Source organism: Theropithecus gelada, chromosome 4, assembly GCF_003255815.1.
Source record: "Theropithecus gelada isolate Dixy chromosome 4, Tgel_1.0, whole genome shotgun sequence".
In the NCBI taxonomy this organism is placed as follows: Eukaryota; Metazoa; Chordata; class Mammalia; order Primates; family Cercopithecidae; genus Theropithecus; species Theropithecus gelada.
The window spans coordinates 157,525,218-157,544,676 of NC_037671.1; the positions used below are offsets into that span (position 1 = coordinate 157,525,218).

The 19,459-nt window shown below is 37.1% G+C and overlaps 1 pseudogene; it reads right to left on the reverse strand.

The window, feature by feature from the left end:
- Positions 1-7,543: 7,543 nt before the first annotated feature.
- On the reverse strand, positions 7,544-8,178 carry LOC112623490 (annotated as a pseudogene).
- Positions 8,179-19,459: the final 11,281 nt, after the last annotated feature.

A 19,459-nucleotide genomic window follows, 5' to 3' on the forward strand; every position in this document is an offset into this window, starting at 1 on the left:
CGAGTAGTTGGGATCACAGGTGCCCACCACTATACCCGGATAATATTTTTGTATTTTTAGTAGAGACGAGGTTTCACCATGTTGGCCAGGCTGGTCTTGAACTCCTGGCCTGACCTCAGGTGATCCACTGGCCTCAGCCTCCCAAAGTGCTGGGATTATAGGTGTGAGCCACTGCGCCCAGCCTCCAGAATCTATAAATGCTATACAACAACAAAACAAAATGAGAGGATTTTAAAATAGGAATATTGTTGATATTTTCATATGATTTTTCAAGCACAAAGCAGAATGAAGCAAAAATTACTTATGGGGGAAATATACACATTTTTCCTTTGTACTTTTTTTTCTTTTTCTTTTGCTCCTGCTTGAGCATTAACAGCAACATATGGTGAATATAAGTTTGCAATATATATAATGCTTTTGTATTTTTCATAAATTTTAATGTAAATACTCAAATTCAAACTGAATGGATTAGATGAATCCAATTCATATATGAACGGCTCATGTAACTTTGGTTCCTAGGAAACTGGTGTAACCTACTTTTTGGTAGATTCCTTTACCTTCATTCAGAAGTGCTGGCTTTTCAGTGTTGGCTAAGTTCTAAGAACAGATTAGAAAGGAATAGGCTGAGAACTCAGAAAACCTTGTTCGTACTTCTAATTTAGGCTGTGACATTAGCTTTGTTCCATTGCTTCCTCATATTTGCCACTGGTAAAATGTCTATTGAATAGCAATCTTAAGAGGTACACTAAAAATCATTTCAATTTTAAGGGCTTTAATAATAATAAAGGTTTAAAAACAACAGCGACATAGATAATAGTAGCTAGCATTTATAAGGGTAAGTATTTTATTTTATTTTATTGTAGAGATGGAGTCTCGCTCTGTCACCCAGTCTGGAGTGCAGTGTCGCACGATCTTGGCTCACTGTAACCTTTGCCTCCAGGACTCAAGCAGTCCTCCCACCTCAGCCTCCAGAGTAGCTGGGATTACAGGCACGCACCATCATGCCTGGCTAATTTTTTGCATTTTTAGTAGAGGCGGGGTTTCAACATGTTGGGCAGACTGGTTTCGAACTCCTGACCTCAAGTGATCCACCCTCCTTGGCCTCCCAAAGTGTTGGGATTATAGGCGTGAGCCACCATGCCCAGCAGGCCAAGTATTTTAAATACATCCTCTTGTAATTCTTACACTTCTCTGTGCTGTCAGCTCTGATATTATCTCCACTTTATGAGTTTCAAGAGATTAACTATCTTTCCCAGATCTGAATGCTCTTAATGCCTGTGTTATGGAGGCTCTTTTGGATTTTTTTCTCATTAGTTGGTATTTGTCTTAAATGAATAATACAGTAATAATAGCTATATCTATAAATCCAAAGCTAGTGCTCATCACCATTGTTTGAAAGATTTTATGTAAAAGTGTATGTATATATCTCTATATAAATGCTTTCCTAAATACAGTGTATAAAGTCTGATGTCATATGTAAAGGTAATAAGAAAAGAATTGGAGACTTGAGATAATATTGTTTACTTATTCGTAGCATCATGGGAACATTTGAAAATAATATAGCAGAAAGTTAAACAAACGGGAGTGGGGCGTTACAATGGAATAGCAGTCCTTGAGATTCAGTGAGACACCAGTAGGATTCTTGGAACAGCATTTTAGAAAACCCTTTGTCCATGGTAACTTCTTTTTTCCTTGGGGCTGTAACAAAGGACATTTTACTAATAGAGCAATTTATGTTAAATCCCTTCCTGAGCCCAAGAAAACTTGGACTTTTAATTCCAGGTTATATTTCTCTCATTCTTCTAAGACCAAAGTTTGAAAAAAGCTTGAAAAGCGGGATTCAATAAATACATGAGCTTGCTAGGAATATTTAGACACTCGGTCTTGTGACTGTGGAAAATCATTCACTCTAGCAGAACCCAAAGGGCTTTTATTTCCCGTTATGGGAAATACAATCTGGGTGAGACGGAGAACGTTCTTTAAAGGGAGATGTTTGTGGGTCACTTCAAAGTTACGCTTGCTTACCTAGGGCTCTCTCCTTGAAGAAACTTTGTTAACGTCAGCATCCATGTTTCCTTTTTCAGTTTAGAAGGCGCATTTCTCCTCCCCACTCACCCCCACTTCCTGTTTTCTGGTAGCTTTGCAGATTCGAAATGCCTCTCAGGACATAGTGTAGGGGCCAAGGACATGGTGCCAAACAGCCATGATTTAGAACAATCGAGCCCCCCTGGATGTATTTTTCTACTTTACCAGCAGTTTGATAACTAAGGACTATAAACTTTGAATACTGAGTCCAAGTCCCTGTAGACTGTTCTGTTCACAATTCAACTCCTACACTGTTTTATAGAGAACAACACTGGCTCTTGTCTTTAAAAAAATAAAAAAGGTAATTTCTGGTTCTTTAGACATACTGAAACATGATATTTTCCAAATGTTTGGAAACTGTGATACAGGAGAAGACCAAGTTGACAGTATTATTATGCATAATTTTTTAGGGTTGCCTTTCCCTATTTATTACTTGTGGTAGCAGATAATCAGCTCAAATAAGTTATTTGAATATATAGATCCATTTTGGAAGGCTGAGATGGGAGGATTGCTCGAGCCCAGGAGTTCGAGGCCAGCCTGGGCAACGTGATGAGACGCCATATTTACAAAAATACAAAAAAATTAGCCAGGTGTGGTGACATGTGCCTGTAGTCCAGCTATTCGAGAGCCTGAGGTAGGAGGATCACTTGAGCCTAGGGAGGCCAAGGCTACAGTGAGCCAAGATAGAACCACTGCTCTGCAGCCAGCCTGGGTGACAGAGTGAGACCGTGTATCAAAAAAAAAAAAAAAGGAAAAAAGAAAAAAAACAATAAAGGAATATATATACACACACATATATATGTGTGTGTGCGCGTATATATATACACATATATATATGAGTATATATATCCACATATATATGTGTGTGTATATATATCCACATATATATGTGTGTGTATATATATCCACATATATATGTGTATATATATCCACATATATATGTGTATATATATCCACATATATATGTGTGTATATATATATATCCACCACACAAAACCCCTTTAAGGACTCTTTGTCCTGTTGGTGTAAAGAAGTCTTTTCTCATGGAAAAAATAAATAAATTCTATTTGATATTTAAAAATGTAACAAACATTTACTGAGAGATGGCTAAGTGCCTTGCACTGCACTAAGTGTTGAACAGTAAAAAACAGTTTCTGTGGACAAGAAGTTTCAGGCCCAGAACAGTAGGCTTCCACAAACACATGCTATGCTATGCTCTACTGTGTTTACTGAGATTATATTAGATCTCGTAACCATAAAAGACAGTGATTTCCAAAATGTATTCTTAGTGGGACTGCTGCTTAAACTGCAGTGTATTAATAAACAAGACTACAGGAGAATGTTCCGCAGTCAAATAAATGTTTGGAAAACTCGTGATTAGGCAAAGTTAAATAGGATTCTGTTGAACTCACCTGACCTCAGAACCCTTTTCCTTAAACATCTTTAGGGGCAGGATCCTGTAAAACACAAATTTTGCGAAAGTGATATGTTAACTTTTAATAACTTGGAAACTTTATTTATAGGGTAGTTTCCTGGGCTAGAAAGTTCCAAGGTGACAGTTATCATTGGGGTTGAGAAATCTGCTATGGGACACTTTGCTGTCACTGTTGGAGAGCATCTGGAGCCTGTAACCTTTTACTTGACATGTTAGCCCTCATGGAATCCCAGCTCCCAGTTCGTCCTATTTCCTCAGCTTCCCTGCCATCCTCCACTGATAGAGTATGAGGGAGTCAACAGGAACATCGCAGAGTGGGGACAGGTGTGCTCCTGCGATGGGTTTAGTTTGGAGAGCAGCTGGGTCAGGCATCACCCTGTGAATCTCCTGGGATAATCCAGCTCCCGGACTCTGTAATAAACCTAGATATTTGTTTTACTAAGTGAGATGCTTCCCTGAGCGTTCCTTTGTGTACAGGGACAGTGGAGACAGCTGAATTTCTCCTGGATGCAGATGGCCATTTCAGGGGAGATGTCTAATGATGCTTTATAGCTTTCAAAGTGCTTTCACATGGTTTGTTTTATTTGATCCTTCTACAAATCCCCTGAATCAGCATGGCAGAGTTTTCTCCCAACTTTGGAGATATGCAATTTAGGCTTAGAGATGAAAGGATTGGTCTAAATTTACATGATAAGGAAATAACCAAATCAGATTGGAACACAGCCACAGTGCTTCTCAAAACTAACCTGGAAATCTTGTTAAAATGCCGACTCCCATTCAGTACGTCAATGGTGTGGCCACAGATTCTGCATTTCTTATACTTTGCCACATGATGCTGACATCCCTATTTCCTGCTAGGCAATAGTTTAAATAGCCAAAATTCTAGACCATAACACCTTATATAACTACAAATTGGTTGAATATGTATGGGAAATTTATTTCTCAAAAGCCATCTTCAAAATTGTCCCCTGAGTAAATGCAAGACTCATGACCCTACTAGATGTGTCTCTATGGTCATGTGGCTGTGCTGTTCATACTCTTTCACTCAAATCCGTCATTGCATTGGTCAGCGAAACCCCCATGCTATGCTTTGTATTCAATTCTCTCTTTTTCACTTTACACTGTTATTCACATCTGCCAACCTGTCCCCAGTCCTTAATTAGCCCATTTCTTCCTTCCAAGTATGTTGCATCTAATTTTCAAGACTTAAAGATAAATTTTTACTAAAAGTTTTCCCCAATTGAATCGAACTATCCCAATCTATATCTCAGGGCCTCAATCAGTGTACATGTGGAAATACTACATGTATTAACTTTTTGGTAGTCTATAGTGTATTTTATGTAAGCCACACGTTTGTATAGATGACATTTACTATGAGGAAAGAATAGCTTTTTAACTGTAATCCTGTTGTGGATAAATTTCTTCTAGGAGGATAAGTATGTCAAAATTATATCTTAATTAGGCAGAATGAGTAAGGAGTACCATGTTGCAGATAACAATGGGAGGTAATGGTTTGTACCATGGCTTCTGGAACCACACACAGACTTGATTTGAATACCAGAATTTACAATCTATATGAGCTAGGCAATTTGTTTAAACTTCTTTATACAAAGGGAATACTCAAGGGAGTACTTATTTCTTCATATTAATTGTTCAATAAATTTTAGAACAACATTTTCTGTTTTGCAGAGAATAGTTAACACAGTCCTGCGGTTGTAAAAATATAGCATGACAAATTGAACTTTACCATCAATTTCATAATGTTGTACACAAGGATAAGGTGCTGAGTGAATAGATTCATTATTAATTGATAAATATACACCCTTGAAAACTACAGAATATGATCCTGAAGTCTTTGCTTTATAAAGCTATAAGATTTGTTTTCCAATTAAAAATGAGATTATTATCTATATTTACAAGTGCTAAATAGAACTCTTGTGCTTTCAAAATGAGTATTTTTTAAAAAAATTTGGAAGATTCTTATTAACAAAACTAAAAACAAAATAATCTGTGCCCTTTGTAATTATCGAGTTTATTTTCTGTAAGGTGTGAAATATCAAACTAGATAACTCTTATTGGCTATAATTAATATATACAACATCTTTTAAAGTATTAATAATTCTGAAGCTTATTTGCATGTCTGTTTGAAATCTAGAGAGAGTATGAATGCAGATCCAAAACCTCAGGTTTTTTCCCATAGCTTTGCCTCTGTTGTAACTTCTGTCATTGACAAATCCTTGTGTCTTAAATTTGTTTGGTTGCTCAAGGCTTGGTTCCCCAAGTTTAAGCTGTTAACCTGCTGAGGGAAGTCAGGGTGTGAGACAGGTAATTATAGGACAAGCTTATGGGGTTTGTGTGTGAATTTTGGTCATGAAGAAGATGCTAGATATGGATAGTTCCAAGGGAGGGAGATGCTAAAGGAAAACAGGAATAGGAAAGAACACATTATGTTTATTAAGGAAAGCGAAGAGCTTGGCTTTAGTAAACTGCCCATAGAGTAGAATGGAGAAAGATAAATACAATGGAACAAGTAAGGATCAACTGGTAAACTCCCACATGGTGGTGGGATTTGAATGTCCTGCTAAAGGTTTGCACTTTGCTTTAAGTCTTGCTAATTAGAGAAATCACATGATGGAATATGTTTTAGTTATATTATCCAGGCATTTGGTTGTGTAAGAATGGCTTGGGTCTGGGAGAGATTGAAAGCAGGAACTCATTTAGAAGTCAGCTCAATCGATGCCATGTGAGGTGAGAAGTGGTATCCTAGATCAGTAGCTGTGGCAATAAAGAGGGCAGGATAAGAGAGGTAAAGCAATTGTATTAAAAAGAATCAGAGCATTCCATTCTGTCTGTTTGCATTTGAGGAAATAGAAGAATGGGAGAAACCTACCCTAACTAGAAGATGCAAGCCCAGTGAACCAGCAGAACCGTGTCACAAATGGCAAGACCAAGAGATGATTTGTTTGGTTTTAGGTATGTTGCTTTGAGATAATTCCAGAATCTTTAAATCTCGACTATCTGTCACCTAAGAGAGTCAAGAAGTAAAATGGAGAAGAAACATATGGAAGAGGTACTTGAACCGTACAACCACGTAAATTTTCTAAGGAGATAAATTGAAAAGGAGAAGATACAGGGAGCTAAGGATGGGATCATGGAAAGGAGTAATGGACTGGAGACAGGAGGAGGAATGGTCAGTGAGGTAGGAGATGAATCAGACAGAAGGCAAAGTGGAAGGGTCTCTTTGTTTCGTTTTAATAAAAAAAATTATGTATACTTGTAAGTATTCAGAATGACAACAAAAGAGCTGCAACTTTTTTTGCAATTAAAGTGGTATTCAGTTAACAGAACAATTATTTTGCATAAGCTGCATCAGAGACAACTGAAAATGTAAAAAACTACCATCCCCACATATAACTAATTTGTGCTCTGCACCAACAAGAACCTGCTTTAAATTTCATGCCAATTTACAACCTCCATACTGTACCAGGCAAGGTTAGGGGCTATTGAGAATACCACCAGGAGGGGCTATTTAAAGACGCAGTGGGTTAGTGTGTTAATTATACAAAAAAAGACACTGTATAATTTAAAAACTCATCTTACATAGCCTTACATTTCGGTTTTTTTCTTTAAAAGAAATGAGTTGTGTATAGGAGGGTTAAATGTTTCATTATTTAAAAAAAATTTTTTATTATTATTTTTTAAGATGGAGTCTTGCTCTGTTGCCCAGGCTGGAGTGCAGTGGCACAATCTCCGCTCACTGCAAGCTCTGCCTCCTGGGTTCACACCATTCTCCTGCCTCAGCCTCCCGAGTACCTGGGACTACAGCTGTCTGCCACCACGCCCGGCTAATTTTTTTGTATTTTTAGTAGAGATGGGGTTTCACTGTGTTAGCTGGGATGGTCTCGATCTCCTGACCTCGTGATCTGCCCGCCTTGGCCTCCCAAAGTGCTGGGATTATAGGTGTGAGCCACTGCGCCTGGCTGAATGTTTTATAGACAAGAAAAAAACTGTGATAGAACCAACTTATTCATCGTCATCATCTTCTTCTTCACCTTCATCCTCTTAATCTTCCTCTTCCTCATCCTCTTCGTCTTCCTCCTCTTTCTTTTTCTTGCCTTTCTCAGCCTTGGCAACTCCCTCTTTCACTGCATCAGGTTTTCCTTTAGCTTGGTGTGCAGCAATATCCTTTTCATATTTTTCCTTCAGGTTCACAGCCTTCTTTTCCTAAGGATGCTTGTCATCTGCAGCTGTGTCATTCCACAGCTTTCCCAGCATCTTCACAACACCACCAATGCATAGGACAGGATGGATGTTCTCCTTTGATTTTTTAGTGATACTCAGAACACAACAAGAAAAAGGCCAAAGGAGGCCTCTTGGGTGCATTGGGATCCTTGAAGTTCTTTTTGGTCTCCCCTGTAGGAGGGATACAGGTTGTCATTTCTCTTTCATAACAGGCCTTGTCCGCCTCTGCCATATCTTCACATTTTTCTTTCTCTTTAGCAGATGTGGTCTTCCACCTCTCTGAGCATGTCTTAGATAATTCTGAGAAATTGACCGAAGCATCTTGGTTGTGCTTCTTGTGCTGCTCCTGACAAGTTTGCACAAGAATGCTGTGAAGACATTTTGCCTCTTAGCTTCTTAGGATCTCTTCTGCCCATGTTTCATTATTTTTCCTCAGAAAGACACAGAGTTGCCCTGTGCCAGTCCAGCTTTCACTTGCCCCGGTGCTGTCTCTATGGAGCTCAGCGTACTGCAATGGCGGCGAGAGTGAGAGCCAGACACAGCCTCCCTGGAAGACTTTCTTGAATGCTGAATAATTAATAGTACACCATGCAGCAGAGAACTAGGGGACAGGTTCCCAGGGAAGACTGTGTCCTCTTTACATTTACAACTTGCCTCTCAATATTTATGCACACACTGCTACATGATGTAAACATTGAAATATTTATCATGGAATAAATTTAGATAAATAGTGATAAAAATAAGATTACTCATTTTTGATTCATTAAATTTATGTGAGAAAATAGGTACAGTCTTTTTAGCAAATTGCAAAGAAATTGATTTCTGTATCAGTAGTATAAGGATAATAATAAAAATTATGTAATATACTGAGCTACTGCAATCACAAATCATGTATACTATGATGTGAATGAACTACCCACACTTCTAATATCAGCCTCCTCACCAGAAGTGGATAAGATCAATCTCATCCACTCTCCCTCTGCAAGAATAGATCCCATCAATTCTTTGCTTTCTTTCTTTTCTTTTCTTTTTCTTTAGAGACAGGGTCTCACTCTGTTGCCCAGGCTGGAGTGCAGTGATACCATCATAGCTCACTGCAGCCTCAAACTCCCAGGCTCAAGCAATCTTCCTGCATCAGCCTGCCAAATAGCTGGGATGACGGATGTGTGCCAACACATCCAGCTAATGATTAATTTTTTTTTTATGGCAACGGGATTTTGCTGTATTGCCCAGCCTCATCTCAAACTCCTGGTCTCCAGCCATCCTCTAGCATTGGCCTCCCAAAAAGCTGGGATTACAGGCATGAGCCATTGTGCCTGGCCCAATTCTTTGCTTTCTAATGGGCCATTTCTGTCAGCAAATAAAAATGCTATTCAATTTTAACTTGTTATTTAATATTTTTTTCTCAACTTCTTTTTTTCTCTTTCATTTTTTTGCCCATTTTCTCAAAAAATGCGACTTTACCTGCTGCCTTCAATTTCTCTTTCCCCATTGCTTCTTCATCCATACTAAACAGTCCTTCATTCCTATCATTTCATTCCATCACAACAGCTTCTGTCAAAGTCACCAGTGACCTCCATATTGCTAAATCCATTAGTCTCTCAGCCTTCCTGTCACTCAGCCTATCAGTAGCTCTTGACACAGGCAGTCACTTCTGGGAAAGACTTTCTTCATGTTGCAAACTACACATAACACGGCCCAGACAACTACCCTTTCAAACGTGCTCCTCCTCCCATGGTAAAAGGCAACTCTATCATCATCACTGCTTGGGGCAAAAAATCGTGTTGTTACCTTTGATTTCTTTCTTTGAAACCCCACATCCAATCTGTTAGAAAACCCTACTGGCTCTACAATGAAAATGTCTCCAGGAATATGACCCCTTCTACTCTTGATGGAAGATGCTATCATCTCCCACCTTGGTTACTACAAGCCTCGCAACTCATCTCCTTGTTTCCACCCTGTGCCTTCCTATGGTCTATTCTACACAATAGCCAGGGATTCTTTTAAGCAATTGCTGTATAATATTATATTATATGTAATAAATTATATGTATTATATGTATTAAATTATATGTAATAAAATTTCTTTGTTTGAAACTCTCCAATAACCTCCTATGTAACTCAGAGTAAAAGCCAAACTCCTTATGATGGCCTACAAGATCCTACATAACCCGGTGCCCACTGCTTCTCCGATCCTGATGTTCCCAATAACTGTGATATGCTCACCTTAGGAAAACTGAAGTTGATGAGTCTTTGCTTGGGCATCCATGTGGCTCACTGTCTCAATTCTTTCAGGATTTTGCTGAAATTTTACCTTTTCAATGGGACCCTTCTTGATCTGCCTATTTAAAATAAGTCCTGGCCCCTTATGCCCCTAGTCCTATACCATACTTTATTTTTCTTTTCTTATCTTGCTACCTTATGACAACAAGTTTTCTTTTCTTTTATTTTTTTTAAAAATAATATGAACTCCATTGGAGTAGAAGTTTGTTTTTTCATTCTAGTATTCAAGCACTTAGAACTGGTTCTGGCCCATAATAGGCACTCCATATATATGAATGAATTAAAATAAAAACCAAATTAGCCTAATTTGATTTAATGAAATTGCTTGCATTCACCTTATATTGAACATCTGGAAAGTCGTTTGTATTGACTTTGGAGTATTTTAGATTCTGATCCAGTGATAATCCAATGATATATTTCAATGTTGTTTAAGTGTTTTAGGAAATATTGGTTTCAATGGGAGTATTACTTTATGGAAAGTAATCTACATTTGTAGTAAATGCATCAAGAAACTAATATGATGTGAGAAGGTCCTGGCATGGATTATCAGTGATTATCAGCTTCATAACCATGTTCTCCTGGCTATAAATATGTCTCACTTTCCATACTCAATGATTTAATGAGAGGCACTGTGGTCAAATGGAAAGAACCTGAAATTTTAAGTCTGAAGTCTAGGTTACTCCTCATCAATTGGGTGACCTTGCATAAATTACTTAACTTTTGGGGGGATATTTTCCTCCTTTAAAAAAGTGGTAATAACAGTGAGTTGACTGTAACAATTAAATGAAGTCTGAGAAACTTGTTGAGAGCATGTACTTCGTTTTGTTCATTGTCATATTCTCAGGGATTGTCACGTGTGAACAGTGAGTGGCACACTGTATGATCAATAAAATATTTGTTGAATGAATGAAAAAATAATGTGTGCAAAGAACCCAGACAAGTGCCTGGCACAATGTAGGCACTTAAAAAATGGTAGTACAGGCACAGCTCTTGCCTGTAGTCCTAGCATTTTGAGAGGCCGAGGCAGGAGGATTACTTAAATTCAGGCAGAAAAAAAAAATAAAGTATGGTATAGGACTAGGTACATAAGGGGCCAAGACTTATTTTAAATAGGCAGGTCACATTTCTGGAAGCTAGGAAATCCAAGATTAACACGTCAGCCTCCCAAGTAGCTGGAACTACAGGCACTCACCACCACACCTGGCTAACCGTTACATTTTTTATAGAGATGGGCTCTCCTTATGTTACCCAGGATGGTCTCAAATGCCTGAATTTAATAGGCAGATCAAGAAGGGTCCCATTGAAAAGGTAAAATTTGAGCAAATTCCTGGAAGAATTGAGACAGTGAGCCACATGGAATTTAATGAGCCAGGGAAGTTGAGGCTGCCATGAGCCACCGCACTCCAACCTGGGTAACAAACAAGACTCTGTCTCAAAAACAAAGGTAGCTATTATAATAGGTATTAGTAAATTAACTGTATTTCTTTAGTTATACTATATTCAAGAGCATAGAGTAGATTCTGGCTGACTTTAGCTGTTTATTCCTCTTTAGATAGATTTGAAGATGTTTGATTGAGCTTACAGAATATTTTTAACACTGGAACTAGAAGGCGTTTTCACTTGCTTTTCTCTTGATGAAAAGAACAATTCAACACCGACACTATAGCTGTAGTTAAAATAGAAGCTGCAATAAATTTTGGTTAACAGTTAATGTCAAAACAGTTTTTTGGAGTTTTTCTACAAATTTGGTGGTAGAACTATAAGTAAGTGGTCCTGATGCTTTCAATTGAACTGTTCATCCATGGCCTCCTTGCACAATGCTACCAGAGTAGGACCCGGATGTAGCATTTCCCAATTACACCACCTTGAAAACAGACCTCTGCTGATGTATTCAATGGCTTTTAGGACGGCATTGCCCTTTGGACACAGAGGAGTTAACAGCAGAAGAACTAGAATTGGAAATCTAAGTTCATGTCCCATGGATTCAGTAACTAGACATGTGATGTTAAATTATTTGACTCAGTTCCTAATCTATTAAAGATGGATTAAAAAATACACAGCTTGTCCACCTTTCAATGTAATTTAGAAAGGAGAAGTATATATTTTACCCAAGGATGTTGCTATGGTCTGAATGTTGTGAATGTTTATGGCCTCTTAAAATTCATACATTGAAAACCTAATCACCAATTTAATGGTATTAGGAGGTGAGGCCTTTGGAAGGTGATTAGGTCATGGAGGCAGAGCCCTCATGAATGGGGTTTGTGCCCTTATAAAGAGGGCTGTCTGTCTCCGACCATGTTAGGAAACAGTGGGAATATGCCAACCATGAACCTATCCATAGGCTCTCAACAGACAGCAAATTTGCCTTAATCTTGGATTTCCTAGCTTCCAGAAATGTGATAAATAAATTTCTTTTGTTTATAAGCTACCTAATCTCTGATATTTTGTTCCAGCAGTCAGAATGGACTAAGACAGATGCTTTTGTAGCAAGCAACAAAATAACAACTAAAGCTTGTTTAAATAAAGGGAAAGTTTTCACAAGACATTAGACATATGAAACCACAGGTAGGATATGTAGGCAGGCCCGAGTGAGGTGCTGAAATAGAGAACTAGAAAGCCCTCAGAAACCACAGCATCTTAATCCACCCACTTTCTCTGCATCATTTGTGTTCATTACATAGCTATGGGTTTTCTACTTCCTTTTCTTGGTTTTCTTCATAGCCCAGCTCTCTTGGTTGGCTTATTAACACAAAAATGTCTTTAGGTGGTAATCCCAGCCACTAAATCAGTAACTTGACAGGTAGACTATCCTCAGAAAATGAATTGGGCCTATCTGTATTTTAACTGGAAATTCTCCGAAGAGAAAATCACAGAGACTGCACTTAAGTAGGTGTCCTTTGGGTACAATCAGCCATGCCTGGGTTTTGGGTCATATGTCTTTCTGTGCATTCGGTGAGTCCTGTGGGAACATTCTCTCTGACAAAGGAGGTATGAGTAGATCTTAAAAGAGTGTTAGGAAGTACAGGGAAATCATGGGCAAGCAAAGTGATTGACTTTTCCAGTCCAAGTCTTCAAATTTAATTGGAGATTAAAAATAAATATGTGAAAAATTTAAACCAGTCATATGTATGTCTTTCCCTATATCTTGATTTTCTAATGTGGAACAGATTTATATTGCTAAGATAAGTGAGTTTCTATGATTCAAAAAAGTTAATTTTGCTCAAAGAGGTGTCTAACTACAAATATGGAGTAGTACAGGGCAGAAGTGTGTGTTCAGACTGTTTCATTTGGGTAGAGCCCTACAACTTTCTTTTTCCCCATGTCAGAGTTTCCCACTTACTTAATGTTCAACTCTTTTATCTGAAAATAAAAACAAAACAAAACAGGACAAATAGGCAAACAAAAAACTCTGGAGAATATTTTGACCCTTATTAAAACAGAAAAACAGAGCTTGTTTGGAAAGTCTTCAAAAAGTTATGTTTGGTCTCTGAGGTATATGGTTTGCTTTTATTTCTGTTTACATAATACATTTTATATATTATTAAATATAAACATATTAAATATTATGTAATATTTATGTTACATCTGTATTTATATTGCCAAGTCAGCATTGGATGGGCTCCAGTGTGTTTCTGGTTACCTCAAGGTAACCTGAAGGCTCTCTTCTTTCTCTTTATTAATGTCTTTGCAAGCATTTCTAAATGAACTTTATTTGTATCTCACTAAGCAGCATGTATTGCTCACAACAAGAAATTTGGGGAATATAGAATAGTATAAAAATGGAAACAAAACATAGATAATCACACTACCTACAGGCAACCATTGTTCATATTTCGTCATGGTATTTTTTTCAGCATTTTTTTCATGATTTTTAAATAAACTTTTTTTCATAATGGACGAATAGTGCATATATGGCTTGTTACCCTGTTTTTCTCACTCAAGATTTTATTATATGAAGTTTCTTATGTCATTAAACTTTTTATATACATTATTAGCAACGTCATAGTGTTTTATTCGTGGATGTGCCATGTAGTAAAAGTTTTGCTTACCTATATCCTAACAGTGGACATTGAAATTGTTTCTTATTTTACTTTATTGTAACTGCATTATGTGACGATGTATATTTTTGGTGTACAATCTTTGTCCAAGTTTTGGTTCCTCCTGCAGAATAAATTTCCAGAAAATAATTACTTGATGAAAGTTTGTACACTCTTCATGTTTCTGAAACCATTTCAAATTTTCTTTCCAGAATTCTTGTATCATTTTGCAAGCCCTTCAACACTGAAAAGATGTCTCTTCTGGCACCCTTTGTAGTATTAAGTATAACCATTAAAAACAAAAGAAAACAAATGAACAAACAAAACTGCTAACTTTTATAGGGGAAAATAATCTTTCATTTTCTTGTTGATGACTAGTGAAATTGACATTATTTTCTCGGCGATGATTTTCTCATATATTGTTAGTCACTTGAAGTTTTTCTGGGGAGCATCTGTTTGCATCATTTTCCTTTTGTGGTTTTTTAATGTTTTCCTTAATAACTTTTATGAACCTTTTGTTTGTTAAAAATATAACCATTTGCCATGTAACTTAGAAGTATCCTTTTTTTGACATATAGATGCCTTACACTTTTAACTCATTAAATCTAATGTTCTTTTGATTTTCAACTTTATTTTTCCTTTCAACTTTTTGTTTTAAAAGTTCCAGACTCAGAAAAATTAAAAGAATAATCCAATGAGCCCTGTATACTCTTTACTTAGATTTCACTGGCTGATAAAACTTTGTCACATTTTCTCTCCTTTCTCTGACCTCAATATATGATACATACATATACATATATGCATATATATGTTTGTGTATATATAAGTAAATGAGAGATATTTATTTATTATTGTTGAACTATTTGAAAGTAAGCTTCAGACATCATGACACTGGGCTGCTATCTTCTTCGTTGTAAATCTCTTAAGAATATAGACATTCTCCTATGTACTACAATACCATTAAAACACCTATGACAATTAACAAAAATTACATAATGTCTTTTTAAAAAATTAATTAATTAATTTTTTTTGAGATGGAGTTTCACTCTTGTTGCCCAGGCTGGAGTGCAATGATACGATCTCATCTCACTGCAACCTCCGCCTCTCAGGTTCAAGTGATTCTCCCACCTCAGCCTCCTGAGTAGCTGGGATTAAAGGTGCCTGCCACCATGCCCAGCTAATTTTTGTATTTTTAGTAGAGATGGGGTTTCACCATGTTGGCCAAGCTGGTCTTGAACTTCTGACCTCAGATAATCTACCCACCTTGGCCTCCCAAAGTACTGGGATTACAGGCGTGAGCCACGGTGCCTGACCAAAAATTACATGATATCTAATATCCAGTCCTTATTTGAATTTTTCCTATTGCTCCTAAAATAAGTCTTTCATTATTTTATGGTCTTCTATTACTTTATCCAAAATTCAGTTAGGTTTCATCATTGCATCTTTTGCATGACTGTTCAGTTTATTGAAGATTGTTCTTAAAATTTGTTTAAGAATGTCCTTTTTAAAGAAGAGATTAAATTGGTTTTACCTATATTTTCTACTAAACATTTCTTTTTGTAATAACACACTTTTATATTGAAATGGAATTTATTTGGGTTATGGTTTCTGCTGGATTCTCAGATTGTTTTTCTTTCTAAATAGCTTATTTCATTCCAGCAAAACTGTCTTAGGATCTGGTCCATTGATATTATACCAGTTCCATATGAATTTAATCATTGTAGATTTGTAATGGATTTTAATATATGGTAGGTCTAATCACCACTATCGTCATTTTCCATTGTTCTGTTTTTGAATAGTTGCACATGTTTCTTCCCTTAAATAAATATCACAGTCTTTTCTTTCCACGTTGTATAAAGAATAGCACATTTGTATGTTCATTGAGATTCTAGTAACCTTCTATAACTATCTTTTACTAAATTTTCTTTGTTTTCTTGCTTGATAACTCTCAGTACTTGATAGGAATTTTAATCTATATATTGTCACTCAGTAGGTTTCAAAGCTTAGGTGAATATGTATAGAATATTGTCTTAGGTGAGCATATATAGGTAAATATTTATTGTTTGTTCACTCATAAATATTCTAAATTCTATTCCAACATGAAGCCACAGAGAGCCACAACTCTGTACAACAGTGACTTCTGAGAGAGGAGGAAGGAAGAAACCGGGTCAGGCAGGCAGTTAGGGTGGGTCCTTGGTAAAACTTCAAACTAAAAACAGCCTGAAAATTAAGCTGCGGCCCCAAAATGGGAACGCCCACTATAAACCCAGAAGAACAAATTCCACTCCTTTTTTGGACATATTTCTCTCTCCTTGGTGTGCCTTTTTCTTGTGTCATGTGCTTTCTTCTGATTGGTCCTTACCGTTCACCTGTTTTACATATTCTGTGATTGGCCGAGGGCCAAATCTTCGTTTGGATAAGGTAACATCACTCCAGCCCCTGACTGGTTGTGAGCCAAGGTTTCACCTCTGCCTCCAAATGATTCTTTTCACTATCCTGTCTCTTTCTGAATGATGCCTTCTCCAAGATGCGCAGACCGCTCAGTGCGCTCCTCCTCCTTCCCAGTCCATAAAACCCCCAAAATTAGCCCCTCAGCCAGCAACCCTGTTTTGGGTCCCCTCTCCTTGCTGAGAGCTTTTCTGTCACTTAAGAAATCTGACTCTACCTTACTCACTCTTGGTGTCTGTGTGCCTTATTCTTCTTGGTCATGAGACAAGAAACTGGAGTGGGACTGGAGTGGGAACCTGTGGTGGGAATAAAAGAACTGTAACACTCTCTCCCACTCACCAAAAAACAGGAGTGAAAAAGCTACAACACTTCCACCTCTCTCTTCTCCCAAAATCCACTCCCATTGCTTTTATGAAATTGCACTTTGGCATAAGGCAATTATCTTTAATTGTAGTAAAGATGTCCCTATTATTAATAAATGTGTTGCTTCATCCACATTAAGGATGTTGCTTGTTACATGGACAGGGGGTCCAGTTTATGAGAACCTCAAGGGAAAGCATTCTCTCTAGCCTCATTATAAGGAGTACTTTTCCCAAATAGTTGTTATGTTTTAATCTTATGAATATTGAATCTTATAATCTATTACGCTTGAATTTATGCTTTTGTTGCTTGAAATCATAGAGCCAAATTTGTGACCCCTAAATAACAGGCATACAAAGTGTCACTAATTCATTTATTTTTTTCAGGTCTCCAACAGGGATTAGTGAAAGATTTAAAATATTCCCAATTGCCTGACCTACTTTTCTTGTATGGGTATATATTGGTGTTCATACTACCTGTTTGAATTGCTGTTTTAATTAGCCTATTTGAGATTTTTTTCCCTTTCTTTTAAAAATATTGCAAACTCACCTATAAACTGAAGGAATTATTTCAGGGTGCAGTAAAAGCATGGAGAGAATACCCACTATGGTAATAATAAGCTTGAGTCTCATATTTTAAAGGGACTGTAAGTTTAGCTTTGCTCTGTCACTGGAACAGAAGTGTTGTAAACACTTGAAAATCATGACATCCAGGCTTATGCTCCCTTTGCTCCATCCCCTTCTATAAACCTTCACTCATGCCCTTCAAAATATGAGAGAATTGACCTCATTACTATTTATAGAGATTTTACTTCCACAAAAGCTCGAGGCTCTTCAGGGGCTCTTAATATTACAGCACCCATTGCAAAGATTTAAATCAGTGCATTATTATATATTCCAAAATATTCTTGTAAAGAAGGAGTGTACCACATTCCCACTTTACTAGTTCAAGGAGAAGAAAGAGCTCTGAATCCACCCTTAAATAGCTGCCTGAAAGGAAAAGATATTCTAATAACACTGGGCAAAGCCTACTGCATGTCACAGACCACTCTGCTTGAGACAGAATAAGGTGATGACAGACTATTTACACACATACCCAGTACATAGGAGAAAGGGCTGTACACCCTTTACCCCTTCTTTGACTTTCTGTTTTGATGAATAGTTTTCTTTAGAAACAAATCCCCTCATTGTAATATAAGTTGTCATTACATACATGCATGGGAACACATGTATATGTACCTCTTCTTTCTCTTGGTATTATATAATAAAAGTCTAAAGTCATGTTTATCATGACATACCTTTATGTAGAACAAAAATCCAGAATTTAAAAAAAATTAGTAAGTAGGATAGCTAGAGGAAAGCAAAGAGAACACTTTTTTACACACTGAAGTAACAGACTGATGAGTCTAGAAATAGGGGTCATGGAAACAAAGATTTGGTGAATTTCTAAAAGGACGGAATTGAATTATTATTAAGTCTCTCGCTATTTACTGCATAAAAGATAATGCCAATGTCTGTGAAGAGCTGGTAGATATTTTTCTTTTATACCTAGGGGTTAGGCCTCTATCTGGATTTTTTATTCTTTGTGTGTTTTAGATTTTGTGTGTGTGTGTAGCCAAGCATCAGAGAAGTTCACTCAAAACAATTATACCTGATATTACAGGGAATTTTGAATTAAAGTTTTTTTTTTGTTTTTTTTTTGAGACAGGATTTGGCTCTGTCGCCCAGGCTGGAGTACAGTGGCCAGATCTTGGCTCACTGCAACCTCTGCCTCCTAGGCTCAAGCCATTATTCCACCTCAGTCTCTCGAGTAGCTGGGACCACAGATGTGTGCCAACATGCCGGGATAACTTTTTTGTACTTTTGGTAGATATGGGGTTTCACCATGCTGACCAGGCTGGTCTTGAACTCCTGGGCTCAAGGGATCCACCCACCTCAGCCTCCCAAAGTGCTAGAATTATAGGTGTGAGCCACTATGTCCAGCTTTTCTTAGCTTTTCTTCAACTGAATGTGGTAACAATTAAACTGACAAGACTGAAAAATTACTGGAAGGCATTTGGCTGAACTACATCCTAATTTAATATCATGCAACTTTAAATATAAAAATCATTCATACAAAAGAAGTCTTTTTTTTTTAGCAGACCAGTTTTAAATATGCAATATCTTACAGTTTTTAAAAAATAAACTTTTGATCTCATATCTACCTTCTACTTTATTCTGAATAAGAATTAATATTACCCCTTTAAAGTGATATGGTATAAGAATTATGAATTCATTCCCTTAAAGAAACACCGAAGGTGAAGGGATCAAAGTGGAATTCTGATACGCTTTTTGATCAAAGAAGTAGGTTTTATGCTATTAAGTAAAATTAAGTCTCAACTATATAATAGATTTTTCACACTAAAATCCAAGTGTTTTTGCCTTTGATGATCTCTGTAATGCCTATTTCTGCCTTGTGACTATTAACATATTAGAGGTAACTCTGCTTTAGTTACCTTGGGTACCATATTGGAAGACAATGCCTAATCTAGAAGTGTCTCTTATTCCTCCAAAGTATAATTGTTATGTATA